The sequence below is a fragment of the Narcine bancroftii genome, chromosome 2 (genome assembly GCF_036971445.1).
Source record: "Narcine bancroftii isolate sNarBan1 chromosome 2, sNarBan1.hap1, whole genome shotgun sequence".
Taxonomy (NCBI): Eukaryota; Metazoa; Chordata; class Chondrichthyes; order Torpediniformes; family Narcinidae; genus Narcine; species Narcine bancroftii.
In genome coordinates, this window is record NC_091470.1 from 58,776,793 (window position 1) to 58,798,778 (window position 21,986).

The following is a 21,986-nucleotide window of genomic DNA, read 5'->3' on the forward strand; positions in this document are numbered from 1 at the left end:
CTTGAGGCGGTGAAGTATTAAAGTGGGAACAGCCCTCCCAAGCGACTGCTCATCGCGTCCTTCTGCTTTGCTGCTCGAGGCCTTGCCTTGGTGTCGACTGTTGGGTCCGTTGCTTAGGAACCGGGAAGCTGGAGGCTGCACCTCGAGCCTCGGTTGCATCCCCGGATGGGCTCGAGGCCCCGGCGCGTGTGGCTAGGCCCGTGCAATCGCTCAAGTTGGTTCCTCCTGCTGCACCTGACGCCGCCTCCAAAGTACCGACATTGGGCCTTGGTTTCGCCGTTAAAAAAAAACTCTACTGGCGGTTTACGAATTTGGTATCAGAATGGTCCTACTTCGATCATTGAAAGGTTACCGTTTCGCGGAGAGAAAACCACAAGGAAGGACTCCATTCGACTCCTCGTGGTGAAAACCGCCGCTCAGCTTCATTCCACCTTCAGGTACTCGGTCCGACTCTGACGGTCTCTGATCTGAGTTATCGAGCAAGAAAAAGGCCCTTCGGCCCAACCTCCAGGCCCACCTCAACCTTATCCCTCTCTAAACCTTTCCTATCTCTGTATCTTTTGAACTTTGTCTCCTGACAACTGGTTTCAGATCCCCACCATCCTCTCTCTGAAGAAGATTCCTCTTCCTCCCAATTAAATCTTTACTCTCTCATCATGGCCTCTCCTACCCTGGGGAAAAGGCTTTGACTATTTACCTATCTACGCCCTTCATAATTTTAGGAGCCTCAGTCCAGTTCCCCCAAGTTCCCTGCACTCCAAGGAGAAATGTTCTAAGTAAGCATTGCTGAAATATGATGAGGGTTGTAGACACTTGGAGATTGCAGATGATGAAATCTGGAGCAACAAACAATTCTGCAGCATCAGTGGGACAAAAAGATAGGTCAATGTTTCAGGCCAAACTCCTTTATCAGGACCAAGACCACACAGTATGGGAGAGGTTGGAAAGGGGCCAGTATGGGTTTGAAAAACCAGAAAAGGGTGAAGGAAGGTGGATATAGGAAGTTCATTAGCAGATGCCATACAAAGGGAGAGAGGCATAAGGTAAAAGGTTTGTGGAGGGTCACATCACCTCTCTGTCTAAATCCTAGTTGGAGACCACATTACCTGCCAATCAAGGTTGGACTCTGCCCACCTATTAGTGCACACCTGACCATTGGTCCCTTTAAATCACTTACCGATTACCTGGCCCAGACTTCCCAGCTCACTGCACTTTAAAAGCCTACCACGTGCAGCAGATTTTCCTCTTTGCTCCTTAGTCCTGACTATGAATGCTGCTGTACACCAAGCCACAAACTGTGGACATCACTGGAGGAGTCGTTGGTAAGGTGTGTTCTATTCTTAGAGTGGGACTGTAGTATTGTGTGGGAATACTTAGCTGTACCCATTGGAATAGGGATCCAGGAGAGTGTTAAAGTCCCTGTCTAGTAGAGTATGCTAGTTACTGAATATTACTGCATGTGTGTAATAGAGAGAGATATAGTAGGTGGCTACTGATATCGGAGATTGCTGTATCCGATGTAAATGTTTACATTGTTTTAGTACTGCGTTGTTTTGTGACTTCCCATTACGATTTCCTGTGTGTGCAATAAAGATCATAGTTCATTTGTCTAGTCTGTTTATTTGTGAACCTACCAAACTGATTTAATCACTCAAAACAACTGGTGCTGCAAGCAGGGTTCAAGGCTGCTCTAGCTGTGGGATGAGGGGACTCCCCATATATCTGCTCCTCCCATCTAAAGGCGACTGCCCTGGGTACGCTGTCAATGCAGCAAACTGTGAACAACAAAGGTTTGATGAGCGCACCACCCTGGGGGATAGGGTGGTGATTGTGGTGCAGGCCAGGTTCCCCACGTTCCTGGAATGGGACCTGAATGGTTGGCTATAGTGGCCCACGGTCAGTGAGGCCATGAAGGTAATCAGGAAATGGACTATCAATACTGGGATCTAAGGGGGTGCCCGTGGGTGTAATTTCCATGAGGATGTCATGGTAACAGCCATCTTGGCGGGCCAACTAGAGACCACCACTCACCTGACCTCAAGAGGTTGGTCTTGCCCTTAATGGAACCAGCAAGACTGTCTGGGGAGCAATCATGCTTCTGGAGGGGCTAGAGTACATAGAGTGGGGACCCTCTGCACAGGTTCACTATGTCTACACTGAAGTCAGCAAGACCACTTTCCCACTAACCCTCAGGGAAATGTAATTTACTGTGACGTGCTGGCATGGAATGTGCCCACCTCCATGTTTGTGCTGTGGCAGGAGCATTGTGGGGGAATGCCCTGCAAGAGTGGAGCACCCATCACACCATCTACCTCAGTCTTCTGCTCCTCCCTCCCCAGAGGTGGTCCCTGCCGCCCTCAGGGCAGAGATGAACACTCTGGTGCAACAGGAAATGGCCAATACATAGTCACAGAAGACCATCCCCAACAGCATGGCACACCTCTGCCCCCATCCCAGGATCTCTGGCAAATCCATTCAGCAGTCCTGGCCCACCCAGGTGACCTGAGGGTTTTTAGCCCAGTTGGCATACGCTGAAAAATAGGGAATACCCTGGGAAGCCCAAGGGGTGGAGGGAACCTTAGATTTCTCTATAGAGCCCTAGAGGGCTCAATTCTCATTGTCAGAGGGCACCCTGTGCCTCTCCATAGGTGAAGACCTCCCCATCCCGCCCCTGTCCTGGTAGCAGCCTTCCCTGAGTGCATTTTTGGCATAAATGTACTCACGGGGCAGTTGCTGTGCACCGATTATTCACCTTTGTGGTCGTGTGGGAAACCATCATGGTCAGAGCGATGGTCGTCATTTCCCAAACCCCACCCCGGTGATCTGCACCCGACAGTATTGGGTACCAGGAGGCACTCAAGAAATTGAAGAAGTGTTTGAGGCATTACTCCATGAGGGAGAATTTAGATCTTCTTTGTTCCGCTACAGTAGTCCAGTCTGGCCTGTCCATAAGAAGAATGGCATGTGATGTATGATAATAGACTACAGAAAATTAAATAAAGTCATCCCACCTCTCACTGCTGCCATTTTCCCAAGGTCACCTTGGTGGAGGATATGAAGCATTGGTATGCCTTGGTGGACCTTGCCAACAAGTTCTTTTCCATCCCCTTGAGTCTTTGACAGGACCAGTTTACCTTTTAAAGGCACCCAATACACCTTTTGTGAATTGCTCCAGAGGTACATTCACAGCCCCACACTCTGCCATGGATTAATCATCTGTAATTTAAAAAATGTTGCCCTCTTCCCCCCCCCCCCCCCCCACCCACAGCTGACATCAATGTCACCCATTAAATTGACGATTATCTCCTTCAGGGTGAGATCGTGGCACGTAGTAGAGTCCTTGGTCTCAATACTCCATGCATGTGATGGGAAAGTCAACCCAGAAAAGGTACAGGGCCCGAGACAGATGGTCATCTTCCTAAGTATTCACTCAGGGCAAAGGGACATTCCAGAGGCTGCAAAGAATAAAATCGTAAACACTGCAGTGACCACCTTTAAAGCCAAGATCCAGAGCTCTGTTGGCTTTTTAGGCTACTGGTGACAGCACATTCCCCACCTCACCATGCTACTGCACCCGCTTCATGCAGTCTCCAGAAAGAAAACCACATTCCACTGGAATCCCAAGCAGCGGATGGCATTCAACATGGCTAAGCAGACCATTAATCAGGCATTGCTGCTAGCCTCCTGCCAGACAGGGGTCCCCTTTGAACTTCGGTTCTGCCATCACCATGGCCAAGTGGAGTCTCTAGCAGAAAATGAATGGCCACATGGCTTCTAGACAAAAACCCTCCCCGAGCCTGCTACAGCCCTTTTGAATGCCAGTTCCTGGTATGCTATCTGGCACTCCTCACCACAGAGCAAACAACTGCTGAGACTGTAATACTCTGGTCTCAACTGCCCGTCATGTGATGGGTCAAGTCCACTGATGCCACCCACGAAGAGGGCCACGCTGAGCGGTCCTCCATTGTAAAATGGAGTTGGTACATCACAAACCAGGCAGAGGCTAGGGTGGAGGGGTCAACAGGCTGCATGAGAAATTCATGACCCTCCCCAAGAGTGATAGTCCCTTTCCTGAGGTCCCTGACATACATCCATTTCTTGGGGTCAACCAACTCCCTCGATAAAGGACAGCAGCAGCAGGCATGGTTTATGGATGGCTCGTCATTTAATGAACAGAAGGCAACAATGGAGAGCAGCAGCTCTACACCCTACTAGTAGCAAAATACCCAGACTCAAGAAGGACAGGGAGATCCAGTCAGCTTGTGGAGCTTGTTGCGATAGAGCTTACGCTTCAAGAGATGACGGTCCTCTCCATATTTATATGCACTCAAAAGCAATGGAAAACAAGATGGTGGTGTGGATGGCCAACTGGCATGAGACAAGGTGGGAGATACACAACCACCTGCTTTGGGGTCAGCAGTATTCGAAATACATCTGGGAGCAGGCTGGTTAGAGGGTGCTCATTGTCCACCATGTGGAAGCCCATACTAATAGGGACACAGCAGAATCAGCACATAATGTTGCCATGGACTGTGCAGCATTAATCTGCTCAGCCTCCACCCACTCCGACAATATAGACTGACAAATAGAGTGGCCACTTGGGGTTCAATGGTACGTGATGATGAACAAATGAGGTGCAAACGGCGGTGAATAATTGCTCTATCTGCCAGCAGTCTAAACTGGGATGAATATGTTGTGGTAGGGGAGCAGACTAAGTCTGGAAAATAGACTATATCAGCCCTCTCCCATGCCAAAATAAAAAGAGGTTCCTCCTGATGATGATGGGACACCTTCTACTGTATGCTGGTGGCAGTGCCCTGTGAGATGGCTGACCAGGATAAGCACTATCTGAGGACTGAAGTACCTTCTTCCATTTATGGAGTCCCGTGGGAAGTACAGTCTGACCAGGGCTCACAATTTACGGGGGTCAAAATACAGAATTGGGTGGTAGAGGCTGGTATCTCATGGCTGCTGCACATCCCCTACCACTCAAAGGCATCCAGACACATAGAAAAAATGAATGGTCTCCTCAAACATAAACTGTGCACACTAACACCCAACCACACATTGAAGGGGGTGCTCAGCATGCTGCAAGAAGCGGTGAACCAGTTAAACTCGGGGTGGGAGGTCCCCACTTTCATGACATTTTGCCACTTCAAACATATAGAAAAGAAACAAGGCCAATTTACAGGACCCTGAGGAGTTTGGTAGGATGTGGGTGCAGCAGCCATACACCTAAAAAGGGGGAAGTAATTGCAAGCAGACCGAGAGACAAATTATGGTTTGCGTTCCCCAGAGAAATGTCATTGTCAAGCCAACACACTAACAGACTCTCCAAGAGAGTGAAATATTCCCACCCACCCACCCTGCAGGCCAACTGCATCAAGCTCAGCACGACAGAAAATCATAACATTGAGACACCCACAGCATCACCACTCCATACTGCTCCCCTTTCATCACTGCTTCTGACAGTCTTCCACCCATCACCACCAGTTGATGGCAACACCAGGAGCAGCTTATATAAACCCTTTCACAATGTAACTTTCAGTAATGATGGTGTTCCTCCACTCCCCCACAGCACCACTCCTAATCATTCCCATGGGGTGAGAGCTTCATGAACCTTTTTTTAAATAATCTTAATTTGGACAATACACAGTTCTGACTCTCCCTGTGAGTCATTTAAGGGAACCAGAGCACGCAATATGTTCCACCTAATTCGGTAGACACTGGTCCACGCACAGTGAGAAAGTGAGCAGGAACAGCATCCTGGTGCCAAACAGAAGCCCAGAAAATGGGGGTGCTCTCAGGTAAGTACTGGTACGCCATAGATGCACACCTGCTGGGCTGATCTCTGCTTCCCCACGAGACAGCATGGTGACAGAACCTGGGTTGTGTGCCTTACAATGATGGGGGAGCACCCAAATGGATGGCCAAAGTGTGGGAGGCACTGGTCAAGGAAGGGCTATGGCACTTGAAGGATGGCCTTGCACTGCCTGCTTGCAAAGGGGACCCTATTTTGATGTTGGTGCCACAGGTCCACATACATGCCAGACAGGGTGCTGCAGGAACTGCTTCCCAGACAAGTCGGAGAGACCACATTTGTGAGTTAGTGACTAATTTTTTTTCCCCTCTCCTCACACTGGGAACACAACAACCCTATTCATTTGGGAGGGGGAGAGCTGTAGAGCGTTGTCACTTACAGAAACATTAATTTCCCCTTTTGATCACACAAAAGGCACTATGTTACGTCTATATTTACTGTACATTTTGATTTGTGAGGTTTATGTACATATCATTTAATATAGGTATTGTAACCTGTTGGTTGAATATTTATTTTTGTTTCCCATTATACATAATGTTTTGTTGTTCACTTTTTGTAGATGTTTGGTGAGTGGTGTGAATTGTGGAGGGTCATGTGATCTCTCCCATTGGAACCTAGACAGATTACATTACCTCCCAATCAAGGTTGGACTCTGCCCACCCATTAATGCACACCTGACCATTGGTCCCTTTAAATCACTTACCGATTACCTGGCCCAAACTCCTCAGCTTACTGCACTTTAAAAGCCTACCACGTGCAGCAGATCATCCTCTTTGCTCCTTGGTCTTGACTATGAATGCTCTTTATGCCAGGCCACGAATTGTGGCACTACACACAGCAGGATCATAGTATTGTGTGGGAATATTTAGCATTGAGGCATACCCCATTGGAACAGAGAACCGGGAGTGCATGTTGAAGTCCCTGTCTACTAAGAGTGTGGTAATTACTGACTATTACTTCACATGAGTAATAAAGAGAGAGAGAGCGAGAAAGAGAGTAAGCAGCTACTGGTATTGGAGATTGCAGTATCCAATGTGAATGCTTACATTGTTTTAGTACCGAGTGTTGTTTTGTGTATTCCCCATTGCGATTTCCCCATGTGTAGTCTATGTCTGGATTCATTTCTCTGTGAACCCACTGAACATGATTTGATCACACAAAACAGGTGGAGGAAGATATGTCATACAGGGCAGAGATGTGTGATTAGTGGAGTCAAAGTCTACCGGTGTTGGAATTCAATAAGAGAAGTGAGTGAGGGAGTTAATGAAAATTCTGTCTCATTCACAGGGTAGAAATTTGTGTCATTGCTATTACTAAGGAGACGGTATTTGGGAAGCTGAAGGGGTGAAGGTAGATAAGACACCTGGACTGGATAGACTACATTGACTGAAAGACATTCTGAAAGAGGTAGCTGAAGGGATTGTGAATGCATGAGTCATGATCTTTATGGAATCACAACAGTTGGATATGTTTCCAAAGGACTGAAAATTGCAAACATCACTTCACTCTTTAAGAAGGGAGAGAAGCAAAAGACAGGAAATTGTAGTCTGGTTAGTTAACTTCAGTGGTTGGCAAGATTCTCGAGTCATTTTTAAGGATGAGGTTTCAGAGTATGAGAAAGCATAGGATAAAATAGGCTTAAATCAGCATGGTTTACTTCATGGGAGATCTTGCCTAACAAATCTATTGGAGTTCTTTGAGGAATTAAAGAACAGGACAGATAAAGGAGAGCCTATGGATGTTGCTCACTTTGATTTTCAGAAGACCTTTGACAAGATTTTGCACATGAGACTGCTAAACAAGATAGAAGTCTGTGGTATTATGGGGAAAGATACCATCGTGAATAGAAGATTAGCTGACTGGCTGAGGCCAAAGAGTGAGCCAGTGACTAGTGGTGTTCTGTAGGAATTGGTGTTGGTCAATTACTTTTTATGTTGTGTATAAGCAATGTGGATGCTGGAGTAGATAACTTTGTGGCCAAGTACAAAGATAGGTGGAGAAGCAGGTAGTGTTGAGGAAGTAGGGAGTCTGCAGAAGGACTTGAATATTTTGGGAGAATAGTTTTCAAACTTGAGTGCCCAGGAATGCAGGAAGCTGCAATAAGTGGAAAATCTCGTCAAGTCATCAGGGGCAGTGACCTCCTACCCACCAAAGACATCTATGTAAGATGCTGTCTCAAGAAGACAGCCAACAGTATAACAGATCCCCATCACAGTTGTTCGCACTGCTAACCTTCAAGCAGAAGGGACAGATGCAAGAACAGGTTTCCCCCCCCCCCCACCCCTCCCAACAGGTATCAGGCTCTTGAACCTCCCCTAACCATAACTACATCTGGACCACTAAAAAGATATATCTGCGCTACTGAAACTTTACCTTAATTTCTTGCACTAACTGCAACTGTTAATATTTATTTATCTTTTCTATTATATTTGGTTTTTTTTCTATATAGGCATATTGCGGTTATTTATTTTATACTATTGTTGTTGGAATATCTTATGTATCTGAGTGGTTGCAGGAAGCAAGCTGACATTGTACCCTGACAATAAGCTCTCATCTCATCATCATCTCATTCTCCAAGAAGATTCAATATTTTATCAAAGTCTCAATGACAGACTAAACAGAAGATATATGTATTCACCACAGAGAAATTACATACAAAAATGAATTGCTCTGTCATAAGGTGTATATTAATCAAGTAAAAAGACTATAAGGAAAGATAATGGTGATGTGGATATGTTAGGCTCCTCATTATTGAATGATAATCCAAATCAAGGGTCCTCTACTGGCATCACCTATGGCTCCTAGAACGCTTCAATCAGCACTGTCTCCGCTCCATCCTCAACATTCATTGGAATGACTTCATCACCAACATCGAAGTACTCGAGCTGGCAGAGTCCGCAAGCATCGAATCCATGCTGCTGAAGACCCAACTGCGCTGGGTGGGTCATGTCTCCAGAATGGAGGACCATCGCTTTCCCAAGATCGTGTTATATGGCAAGCTCTCCACTGGCCACTGAGACAGAGGTGCACCAAAGAAGAGGTACAAGGACTGCTTAAAGAAATCTCTTGGTGCTTGCCACATTGACCACCGCCAATGGGCTGATATCGCCTCCAACCGTGCATCTTGGCGCCTCACAGCTCGGTGGGCTGCAACCTCCTTTGAAGAAGACCGTAGAGTCCACCTCACTGACAGAAGACAAAGGAGGAAAAACCCAGCACCCAACCCCAACCAACCAATTTTCCCTTGCAACTGCTGCAACCATGCCTGCCTGTCCCGCATCGGACTTGTCAGTCACCAATGAGCAATGCAGCAGACGTGGACATACCCCTCCATAAATCTTCGTCCACGAAGCCAAGCCAAAGAAAGAAGAAGATTGAATGATTGTAACTAACCCTCATCCAGAGTCACCTTTTCAGATGCAACTTGAAATGTGTAATAAATGTGACTTATTTTTATTTCCCATATCAAGATAAACATTTTATGAAGCCAATTATTGAGGCCTGGAATTATTTTCTGAGTATTTTGCCTGTACATGCCTGTTACTGACATTGCACATATTTAAATTTAACAAATATTTTAGATGAATATAACACTATAATGTATATCTTGTTATATGAAACCTTTTTTTGTTGATGACTGCACTGTAAAGAGAAGCTCCAGGATAGTGTGTGTGTGTGTGTGTGTGTGTGTGTGTGTGTGTGTGTGGTGGAGCATGAGCACAGTTGTAGCATTTGTGACCATCTGCGCTAATGCTGGGTTCACATTGGCCTGAAACATAACTTAATTACTAATCTGAAACTTTAATACACTAAAACCAGAGTCCAAGAACATGTTCAGAGTTGCTCATGCTCCACCTTTACTGAATTGCAAAGTTACTGAAAGGGAAACAAAATCTTCATCCATACTCATCCACCCCACTACTGCTGTAAGTTAGGCAGTCAGGCAACATCATTTCCAGTCACTTTCCACCCCTACAAACTATCAGGTCTCCAATGAGGGAAACCTGCTTGGTCTTTTTTCTGGAGAGTTTGGCTCTGTTTTTTTTAAATTTATTTAGTATTTTCAAAACTAACAAATAAAAGTAATCAAAATAAATGGTATAAAACCAATCGCTTTTTTATTTTCTAATTATCCCAAAATTTATCTTCAAGATTTCTCTTAACAAATCAGAGATTTATCTTGATTTGGTATAGAGCCAGAGACAATCGACATAATTCTCAACCTATCCTCTCCTCACTTTCAACTGTGAAGTGTGAAACAAAGACCTGGATTTAAAAAAAGTTAATGTGCACCTTTCAGGATTTTTCTTAGGCCTTCAGTACCTTTGAAATGTAGTTGCCGTTATAATATAGAAAACGCAGTAGATGATTTCGGTGATGTTGTGGAGAATAAATATTGGGCATGACATCAGGAGTCCAGATTTCCTGGTGGTATCTTTCGCCTCCTGGCATTGACGTGGGACAAATGCTGTTTGTCGGTGGTCACTATTCTCACCAGAATTGCTAGTTTCTGATTTTACGGCGATAACGACCGGTTATATTTATGCGAATAACACAAGTTATATCTACAAGATATAGGAGTTATAACAGAAACGTGGAAGACGCGAGATAATACCAACATTTATCTCATTCCACAAGAAGCGGTAACATTTATTTCAGACAAAAAATGTAAACTTAACATGTCGCACCGGATTAATGTTGGGATCTATCGCTGTTCATCAGATAAACATATTGCATCATTTCTGCCCGGGAAAGCAGGAATATTTTTGAATTAAATCCAAACCTTCCGTTATTGAAACAGAGCAAACGTGCAATTACAAAGTGCAGATAGCGCGATTTATTTAACGGAAAACTTGGCGAAATCCACTTTAAAAATTGTTGTCATATATTTAGATAAATCAGCCCATTTATTGTTGGCATTCGAAGTCTCAAATTGTAGTTCTTACTCCTTTCCAGATCAATGCTTCACTCTTTTGAAGGTGGCATGCACTTACTGAGTCTCGGGGAGGCTTAAACCTGAAGCAAATGTCAACTACCCCAAACGGCCATGAAAGCTGCCTTTTTTCTCCGCATTGTTGATTCTTCCATTCAAGGTATATAATTTTGCTATGAATTTTTAAAAAAAAACTGTTTACATACATTATTAAATTCTGTGTAAAGTTGAATTTTTTTTCATGGCTTTCAGTGCATTGAAATCTGTGGTGCTTCTTGTAAAAGGTTGAAGGAAGTAACTCCACTTCCCACTTTTGTCTGACATCGTTCTACTTTGTGTCAAAAATGTTTCTCCTTAGTAAAACTAACGATATGTTATCAACAAATATTTTGCAGACTGTTTAATGTTTATTAGCAGCTAAACTTTAACAATTTATTGTTAAAGAGACCGTAAGAGATTATCATAATCAGAGACTTATCTATCATAATAAGGATGTGAACCCCTGAGAAGTCTGGGCACAATAAGCATGCAACTCTTCTTCCATTTTCCGGCTCAATAACTGGGTTATTAACTCCGCAGAAACCCAGGATCGGCCTGAGAAGTTTCTGAGGAAAGTAACTGCACAGGTTATCACTTTAACAAATGCAGATATTGCAAACTGACGGAAAACGTAGAAAAATGCCCCAAAATTTGTTGTCATGACAAATTCAACCCTAAATATGTGGAAAGTAATTATTCACCTGGAAGGATATTGGGATTCGCTTTCTTCAAACAGATTTTGTCCAAGTTCCCTCCTATCAAGTACTTACCGTAAATAATTCTATGCCACAAACTGACGACTTATTACTTTGAAAACGCCGTCGTCCCCCCCCCCCCCCCACAAATGGAATGCATCATTGGACGGATTATACATGATCTCAATATACACACTGCTGTATTTTGGTTCTGCAACGAAAATAAGAGTGGGCAGAGAAACACCGCTGACTCTAGAAATAGCGGCAAAAACTCGATATTTTGAACAGGTCAGTTAACCTCTAAAAGAAATACCATCTTTATCATTATGCATTTTTATGGGGTATTATAATCGTTCTAAACGCTATTCCAAAACAAATGTTGCTCTATCGTATGCATGAAATATTACTTTTATGCACATGGTAAATACAGTATTAAAACGTTCATTCTCAATACAAAATGCGCCTCCTAAGTTGTTTAGAAAAATGCATTTGAATCTATTCTGAGCATTCTGCCCCTCGAGTGACTTCTCATTGTTTCTGTCACAAAACAATTATTGAGGTTCTGAAATGTGCAGGAAACCGATTACTTCAATAATAAAAGAAAACACATTATGTCAACCTGGAAATTGGAAGATAATTTGAAAATACAACAATGGTATATAGAAATGAATAAATGTATTCCATTAGAAAAAATAACATATAGTTTAAGAAATAATATTGAAATATTCGAACAAGTATGGGAGCCTTACATTAAATACAATAGCGAAAACCTACCGGGAACAAACATTACCTAAGTTGATGGAAGGAGAAGAAAAGAAAAGAATGGACTCAGTAGAATTTCTGGTGTATTTTTGTTGAATGACAACATTGTCTGACTGAATTAATGCAACATAGATTGTATACCTAAAATGGAGGAGAGGGGGGGGGGGGGGTGGGGGGGTGGCTTGGGAGGAGGGGGGGGGGGGAGAAAATGTCACTGTAAATGTGTGAAAAAGAAAAAGTGTATATCATGGCTATTGTGATTTATGGTGTGAAAAATAAAAAAATTTAAAAAATAAAATAAAATAATAATAAAAGAAAACACAAACGCTATAACTAAAAAAAATGGTGAGGTGAACCAGGCCAAACTGTAAAAAATGTAAATTATTATCCATATGCAGAGAAAGTGGAGTTAAATTGTCACTCTTTTAATTTTCAAAGTTCAAAAATTCAAACTTCATATTTATTGTCAGAGCACATACATGACATTACATACAACCCTGAGATTCTTTTTCCTGCAGACCAGGCAGAATTCCCACTTATTGGTACTGGAACAAAAACTGTACTCAACATACACATGTAAACAATAACGAAATGCAGAGCGAAAACAAAAATCAATGAAGTTTATAAGTAAAAGTCCTTAAATGATTACCTGATTTAGTTTCTTGATGAGAAGTTTGATGATGGAGCTGTTGCTGAACCTGATGGTGGGAATCATGTGGCACCTATACTTCTTTCCTGATGGTAGCAGCAAGAACAGAGCGTGTGCTGGGTGGTGTGGATCCTTGAAGATTACTGATGCTCTCCCACGGCAGCATTCCCTATAGATGTTCTCAATGGTGAGGAGGGTATAGTCTTAATGTCCTGGACTGTATCCACTGACTTTTGCAAGGCTTTACACACACTTAGGGGTATTGGTGTCCCCATACCAGCTGGTTAGCACACTTTCCATCACATATCTGTACAAATTCTCTAGGGTCTCTGATGTCATACCAAACCTTCACAAACTCCTGAGGTGGTAGAGGCACTGATGTGCTTTCTTTACAATGCTATTAGTGTGTTGGGTCCATGAAAGATCCTACAAGATAGTCATTCCCAAGAACTTAAAATTGCTCATTTTATGATGACTTTTGCATAAATTCCACCAACACGTTTAATTTATCATATGAGCTCCTGAAAATAAAAAAAAAAATAATCATGGAGACAGCAGATTTAAAATAGTAGCATTTATGTGCATCATGTATTTATCAATATAATTATCCAGATTAATGAAACTAGGTTTAATATATAGGGGATACCTTCATTTTCTTCATCATGAAGAATAATCCAACATTTCTCAGTGATTTATAGAGATAATAACTAAATCATCATTGATGCAATTAAAATCTGAGCTAAATAGCATTTAGAAATTGCCCTTTCTCTGTGAGTGAAACAGGATGTTGCCATTTAAAGAAAAGAAAGTTCTTTTTTCCATCTATTTTAAGTAAAAATCTGAATGAATCCATTTTAATTAACATTAATCTGAAACTCTTCAATGTTAAAAGATTTTGTGAATTAAGTTTGCCTTCTGTAGAAAAAGATTCCATCGGTACAATATGTTTGTGATGAAATAAGCTTGTGTAGCTTTTATCCTATTTCTTACAAACATGGCTCCACAGTACAAAAGTATTTATAATTGACATTCAATTATGATGTGAAATGCATGCATATGATTACCTGCCTAGAAGATGGACTCTGATTCCATTGTAATCTTAAAGAAGGAAGTAAATAAATAATTGTGGTGAGATCATTGAGATAGGACCAGTAAGTTTCTCTTTTTGTTAAATATTTTATTTAAAATTCCATACACGCAATAACTATAGTTATTATAATAGTACAAATATATTAACAAATTGAGTACATACATGATGGTTTCATCCCATCCTTAAAAAAAACCCTTCCCTCCCACCCAACCATCCCCCTCAAAGAAACATTATACAAAATGAAAAATAACTTTATAGGTATAAGAAGAAATGAAAGAGAAAGAAAAAGAAAATAAATAGTTGGATTGCAGAGAAAGATGTCGTCCAGAACAAATCACCAGATCTAACATAAACAAACATAGGAGAATCCTACTGGTCTAGAGGGATAAGAAGGATGTCATTACAAATGTAATCCCATTATTTTGGAGTACGGGTATTTATTTCTTAAATTATAAGTATTTTTTTCTAAAAGAATACAACTATAAATTTCAGCATACCACCTTGGCATTAGTCAAAGATGTATCCAATTTCCAAATAATTGCAATACATGTCCTTGCTACTGCTAATGCTAATTTAACAAATTTCAATTGATAAATTGACAGTTTCAATTTGGGTCTTGTACCTTCAATATTTCCTAATAAAAAATAAACCAGGACTTTGCAAAAAAGTAATTTCTGTAACTTGATCCAAAATGTTACGTAAAGCCACCCAAAAAAGGTCTTACATTAGGACAAGACCATGTTGAATGTATAAAGGATCTTACATCTTCACCATACCAAAAACATTAATCTGACAAATCTGATTTCAATCTATTCAACTTCTGTGGTGTAAGATATAATTGATATAAAAATTATATTGAATTAATCGATATTTTACATTAATAGTTTTAGTCATACAATCCCTACATTAATTTTCTCACATTTGTTGATCAATTATAATATTTCAGTCTGTTTTCCACCTCTGTCTAGATCTATGTAATCAAGGATTGGAAGTTCCTGCTTGTAATAATGAATATATCAAACAAATGCATTTTTTAACAATCCAACTCCTAATAAAAAGTTCTACTTCGGTACAGCTAGACAGAAACAGGGTTGGTCCAAGCTTATCCCTCAAATATGCTCTTTTGTTTGAAATTTTTACTAATCATTTGCATCAATACAAAATATAAATTCAATAATACAGTATTATAATAAATCATACAAAATGATATCATTTAAAAAATTTTTCTCATCAATGCCTGCCCCATAAAAGAAAGAAAAAAGAACACCTAGTTTGACATATATAATATTATTAACATATATAATATTAATTGACTATTTTTTATAATTACTAATTGAGAGGGATTGGTTAGGTCGAAGATGTGGATGAAATTTTATTCATGAAATCCATATATGGTTCCCAAATTTTATAAAAGTTTTCAATTCGATTCCTTAAACTATATGTAAGTTTGCATTACAAGATGCAATCAGTCTAATTGTACCACACTCTCAGATTTCCGAATTACTGCTATATATTTCTTTGCAGTCGCTACTGCTATATTTAAAACCTTTTTTTGATATTTATCCAAATTCAGTTTTATATCTTTTTCATATATATTCCGAAGTAAAAATATTCTTGAGTCTTTTTGTTTCTTTATCTTCATAATTTGTCCTAACAATGCACTTAAATCATTCCAAAATCGTTCCACTTTTTCACAGGACCATACTGAATGTAAAAAGTCCCTGTTTCCTTGGAACATTAGAATTAAGTCCATTTAATGTATGTGGAGTATAATATAATTGATGAAGAAAATTATATTGAACCATTTGATATCTAGCATTAACTGTAACATTTTCTTGACACAATTTTGACCATATTTCCTCGAATTTACATATTTAAAGCTTTCTCCCATCAAAATTTTGATTTATATAAATCTTTTTTCCTTTTAGTTTCTTGTAATTTTATGTACATATTAGTGTTACGAGCCTAAAGGACCCCAAAACCCAACAGCAACAGACATTCACCAAGACAATTGTTTTTTTTAAAACAAAAGTTGTCTTTAATCAACTTTAAACATGAAAACAGAATCAAACTTTAACTTATGTTTATACTTAACTAACCCAAATTAACCCCTTTCTAATTCTAAGTGCACGTGTATGTAATGTGTGTGTGTAAATCTAAGAAAAGTTCTTTGGTTCACAGTTCAATCTCACTTCTCCTTCTTCCAAGTTCTCTGGATGCAGGCAATTCTTATACTTTACACAGAATTTAACATGTATAAAGTTCACCAGGATTTGGTGCTCGAAAGGTAAATGTTTGCTGCTCAGGAAGGTTCTTGTAGGGTTTGCAGAGAGAGATTTGTTGTTCCAGGATTTCCACAACTGAGGTACCACCATTAGTCACCTTTTCATCGCTGATGAAACTTGCCCCATCAGGATTTTCCAGATGGTAACATCTTTCTTCAGGCTACTACAGAGTTCCTTTCTGTTCCTCTTATTCCAAGAGAAACATCAGACAGATAGCACTTCCAGCCATCCACTGCTCTGCAACTTTCTGTTTCCAACCAGCTCTTCCTGACTTGCACTGTTCAGCCACTTTCAGTGTCACACACACACAAGCAGAGAGGGCTTGTCTTCTCTCCCTCTCTCTCTCTCTCTCTCTCTCTCTCTCTCTCTCTCTCTCTCTCTCTCTCTCCAACCGAGACTGCCAAAAAGCCCATGTGACTCACACACTTGCAAAAACCCCCACCTTCTTCAGCAAACAACAGGAGTTCATCTCCTTGGTCAAGCTGTTGTCTTAGATAAACAAAGCTGAGGAGTGACTTTTCTGTGAGCACACTGTAAGTACTTCTTAACAGCCAGTTTGTCTATTCTAAACAATGGTCATTCATTTCATGATGTCATTTCAATTAGCACCTACTTGTGAAATGTGCATAAAAGTCTCCAAAGATCCTGCAATTTTACTGAATATTAATTATTCAGTATTTCAATTAAGATCTGTTTTAAAATGTGTGTATGTATGTAACCTATTCTAAATCTTACCAAACTCCCCCCAATATTTATCCATTACATTAGTAATAAATTTCTTAATAATAAATGTATCTGTTATTATATCTTCAAATTGACTTTATTCTGGGAGTCTCAAATCTGGTCCTATTTTCTTTTTAAAATATAATTTTAATTGGTAATATGCAAAAATTGTATTATTTTGTATATAATATTTATCTTTTAATTGCTCAAAAGTTTAAAAAATTCCAAAAAACATTCTTTTATCTTTTGTATATCTTTACTGTACCAATGATCAAATAAAGAATTATTCAAAGTGAAAGGAATAAGTTGATTTTGTTTCAACAACATTTTAAGTAATTGATCATTTTTAATCCCTCTCTCCATATGAATCCTATTCAATACTTTCAATATATGTTTTAAAATTGGTACTTCCATTTTCATTTAAACAATTCATTATTCCATTTATACAAAATTTGTTCTGGGATAGATTCTCCAATTTTATTCATTTCATTCTAAACCCAAGCTGTTTTCTCACCCATTTGATAACAAGAGGGCAAAAATCTTAATTGACCTGCTTTATAATAATTTTTAAAATTCAGTAATCTTAGTCCTCCCTGATCAAATTTCCATGTTAATTTTTCAAGACCAATTCTTGACATTTTACCTTTCCAAATAAATTCTCATATAGTTTTATTCAAACTCCAAAAAAAAAAATTCTGGAACATGAATGGGCAATGATTGAAATAAATATTCTATTCTTGGAAAAATATTTATCTTAATACAGTTCATCCATCCTATTAACATTATTGGTAAATCTTTCCATCTTCTCAGATCTTCTTCTGTCTTTTTTTAATAGTGGTGACTAATTTAACTTAAATAAATTATTTATATTTCTATCAATTTTTATTCCTAAATATTTAATTGTTTCATTTTTCCACTTAAATTTTGTCAATCTTTCACATTGTGAATAATCCATATCCACTATAGGCATCACCTCACTTTTATCAACATTAATTTTATAACCTGATGCTAATCCATATTCTATTAATCTCATATTCAACTTATTCAATGATATTTCTGGTCTTGTTATATATACTATAACATTATCTGCAAACAAACTAATTCATGCTCTTTATTACCTATCTCATATTCCTTAATTTCTTTATCAATTCTAATTATTTATGCTCATGGCTATACTGCCAATGGAATTAAAAAAGGGGATAATGGGCAACCTTATCTAGAGGACCTTTCTAAAAGGTTTTGATATTTTACTCTTCATAATCACTTTTGCTTTTGGCTGATCATACAACACTTTTATCCAATTTATAAAACTATTAGGAATCGCAAAAGCATTAAGTGTTTTAAATAAAAAATCCCATTCCAATATATCAAATGCTTTCTCTGCATCTAATGTAACCACTACCACTGGCATCTTTCTATTTTGTGCTACATTTATCAAACAAAAATGTAACTATATTATCTGCCACTCTATTTTTAAATAAACCAATTTTACCCATATTTATTAATTTTGTTAAAAATGTAACTAACCGGTTGGCTAATAATTTTGATAAAATTTTATAATCTGTAATCAATAATGATATACGTCTGTATGAAGAAGATTGTAAATAATCCTCCCCTTCTTCAGAATTACTGTTATTAAGGCTTTTTAGAAAATTCTGATAGGTCATGTACCTCTTTCATTTGGTCTAATACCCCCATTAATACAGGTACTAATAACTCCTTAAATTATTTATAAAATTCTGGTGGAAAACCATCTTCATCTGGCATTTTATTATTCTGTAATGACACCAAAGTCTCATTGACTTCTATTTCAGAAAAAGTATTAGATAATTCTAATTTTTCATCTTAATGTAACACAGGTAGTTTAACTTGTCGCAAATACTCTTCTATTTTATTATTATCTTTCAAATATTCTGATTGATAAAGTTTGGCATAAAATTCCTTAAAATTATCGTTTATATTGTTTTCTAAAACAATAATTGCCACTAAGAAAAGTACTAGTCAAATTACCTATAAAACCTTAAATATGCTCTTAACTGAAAATAACAAAGAAGAGTATTATGTGGTATAGCATATTTGTTTCTCAATTGCTCAAATGACATTAATTGGCCTCTTTCATAGCAATCTTCAACATTAACAATCCCTTTCGGAAACCATATATTCAAGAATTGATTATCTCTTGAAAAAGCTAAAAGAGGGTTTTGAATCAATGGCATTTTAAGTGATATTGCCCCTCCACCAATATCTTGATATATTTTATTCCAAACATTAAACAAATGTTTCAATAATGGTGTCTCTTTATCAGCAACCAACAATTTTGATTCCCACTTATATACAAATTCTTCTGCTTTCTTCTCTCCTAGATTGTTCAGTTCTATATTAACCCATGCCAATTTTTATTTTCAAAATAAGTAAGAAACCTCATCTGTTCTGCTCAATAATAGTTTCTAAAATTAGGAAGCTGTAAACTCCCCAATTCTTATTTCCATGTTAACTTCTGTTTGAGTTACAGGGAAAGGTTGTTCAGACTGGGGCTTTTTTCTCTGGAGCGTAGTAGATTGAGAGGGGACTTGATAGAGGTGTTTAAGATTTTAAAAGGGACAGACAGAGTAAACGTGGATAGGCTTTTTCAATTAAGAGTGGGGGAGTTTCAAACGAGAGGACATGGTTTAAGATTGAAGGGGGAAAATTATAAGGGGAACATGAGGGGAAATTTCTTTAGTCAAAGGGTGGTAGGGATGTGGAATGAGCTTCCGACAGACGTGGTCGAGGCGGGATCATTGGTTACATTTAAGGAAAGACTGGATAGTTACATGGATAGGAGAGGACTGGAGGGGTATGGACCGGGTGCAGGTCAGTGGGACTAGGAGGGTGGAGATTTGTTACGGCATGGACTAGTAGGGCCAAACTGGCCTGTTCTGTGCTGTAAGTGGTTATATGGTTATATGAAACTTGATATTTTACCTTTCCAAAGAAATTTCCTTATATATTTGTTTAAATCTTGAAAATAAATTTGAATTATTAATATTTGTAACGTCTGAAAAAGATCTTGTATCCTTCAAAATATATTCATCTTTATACAATTCACTCTTCCAACTAGTTTTATAGGTAAATTTATCAATTTTTTCAAATCTTCTTCAATCTTTTTTAAATAAAGATAAATAATTCAATTAATATAAATTCTTCAGATCACTATATGTAGGTATTCCTAAATATTTAATACTTTCTTTTGGCCACTTAAACTGCATTATACTCTGACATCCAGTATAATTGCCTACTGTCAATGGCATAATTTCACTTTTATCCCAATTTATTTATAATCCAAAACTTTTCCATATTTTTCTAATTGGGCATATAATCTTCAGAAAGATGACAAGGTCAGTCAAATATTAAAAACATCATCTGCAAATAAACTAATTTTATGTTCCTCTTGACCCACCATAAGCCCTTAATTTGTAAATCAGAGTGAATTATCTTTACAGGTGGTTCTATAACAGGTGGTTATATAGCTAAAATTTAAAAAAGGCTGGTGATAAAGGACAACCTTGTCTGCTCGATCACATTAATTTAAATGGCATAGACACATCCATTTGTTACTACTTTAGCATTAGAGTTATTACCTGTATACAATGCTCTAATCCAATTTTTAAAATTCAATCCAAATCCAAACTTCTCTAATCCCTTAAACAAAAGAAATTCCTCTCTAATCTATCAAACACTTTTTCTGCATGTAAAGCCACTGCAACACCGAAATCACCTCTTTTTTAGTGACATTTTCTGAAGATTGTCTTTTTTTTAACAAACCCTGTCTGATCCATATTAATTAATTTAGGTAACAAGGTATTCTATTTGCTAACATTTTTGCTACTATTTTGTAATCCACATTTAATAATCAAATAGGTCTATCAGGTGAATGTACGAGTCCAGAGGACCCCAAAACTCAGCAGCAACAGAAATTCACCAAGACAAATGGTTACTTTAACAGAAGTTGCTTTTAATTTTCTTTAAACATAAAAACAGGATCAAACCTTAACTTATAACTATTAACTTAACTCCCTCCTAATTCTAATTCTCAGTGCACATTATGTAATGTGTATATGTTCAGGAAGGTTCTTTGATTCACAGTCCAATCTCACTTCTCACTGCTCCAAGTTCACCGATATCAGGTAATTCTTATATTGTGTACAGCCATTTCCTCTTGTAAGGACTACAAAGGTTTTCAACAGGGTAAACTCAGAACTCACAACCCGTCTTCAAAAAGGGGTTTTCAACAAGCCTGCCAGCTTGTCATGTTGCAACCTCCAAAGGCCACTGCAGAACTCTCTCTCTTTGCAAAACCACATGACCCCTCTTCGAACAGTAAACTGCAACCAGACAAATTACTGGCATCAGAATCAGTTTCTGCCTGGGCATCTGTTGTTTTAAAGACAATAGTCCATTTATTCCACACATTAGTCCAATTAACACCTATTTGTGGAGCTTCCATAGGCATTCTTCAAAGTTTCTGTAAAGTCACTGTGGACATGAGGTCTCTACTTATGCTTAGCTCTTGTATTTCAAATGAAATATCAGTTGTGAAATGTTCAGAGCACGCAGATTCAAAAATATCCAATTTCCAAAACTATTTGACAATGTACCATTACATATCTGTCTGCAGGGTCTGTAACAATATTTTGAACTTTGATTGGAAGATTCTTTTTATCAAAATTGCCTTGTCTTAGAATTAAATGATGATATTACATATTCAAACCAATCCCTTTTTAATTTCCAATGTTCTTTTTCAGTTAGATGTGTTTATTGAAGAAAAGGTACATCAACTCCCAGTTTCTTAATTTATGTTAAAACTTTTTATTGTTCCATTTAACCTATAAATATTAAAAATTACAAACTTAATCATCCTACTCATCTAAACCAAATATATTGTCAATCCCCTCCCTCCCTTGCTCTAGTAGAGAGCTGGCATTTACACAGTGGGCTGAAAGGCCTCCT

The 21,986-nt window shown here is 38.7% G+C and overlaps 1 protein-coding gene and 1 long non-coding RNA gene across 8 annotated transcripts in view; one reads left to right on the forward strand and one right to left on the reverse strand.

Annotated features, from left to right (window-relative positions):
* Positions 1-577, reverse strand: part of ttc6 (tetratricopeptide repeat domain 6) — a 249,087-nt gene extending 248,510 nt beyond the window's left edge. For 2 of the 7 annotated variants that reach the window (XR_011351280.1, XM_069916776.1), the window contains exon 1: positions 1-571. The gene's annotated coding sequence lies outside the window, so the exon portion shown is untranslated. The other 5 variants (XM_069916775.1, XM_069916777.1, XR_011351281.1 and 2 more) reach the window with 4 other exon arrangements.
* Positions 129-21,986, forward strand: part of LOC138753599 (uncharacterized) — a 25,937-nt gene continuing 4,079 nt past the window's right edge. Inside the window, exons 1-2 of the long non-coding RNA XR_011351282.1 lie at positions 129-437; positions 10,778-10,914. This is a non-coding gene — a long non-coding RNA (uncharacterized lncRNA). The remainder of the gene's footprint in view (positions 438-10,777; positions 10,915-21,986) is intronic.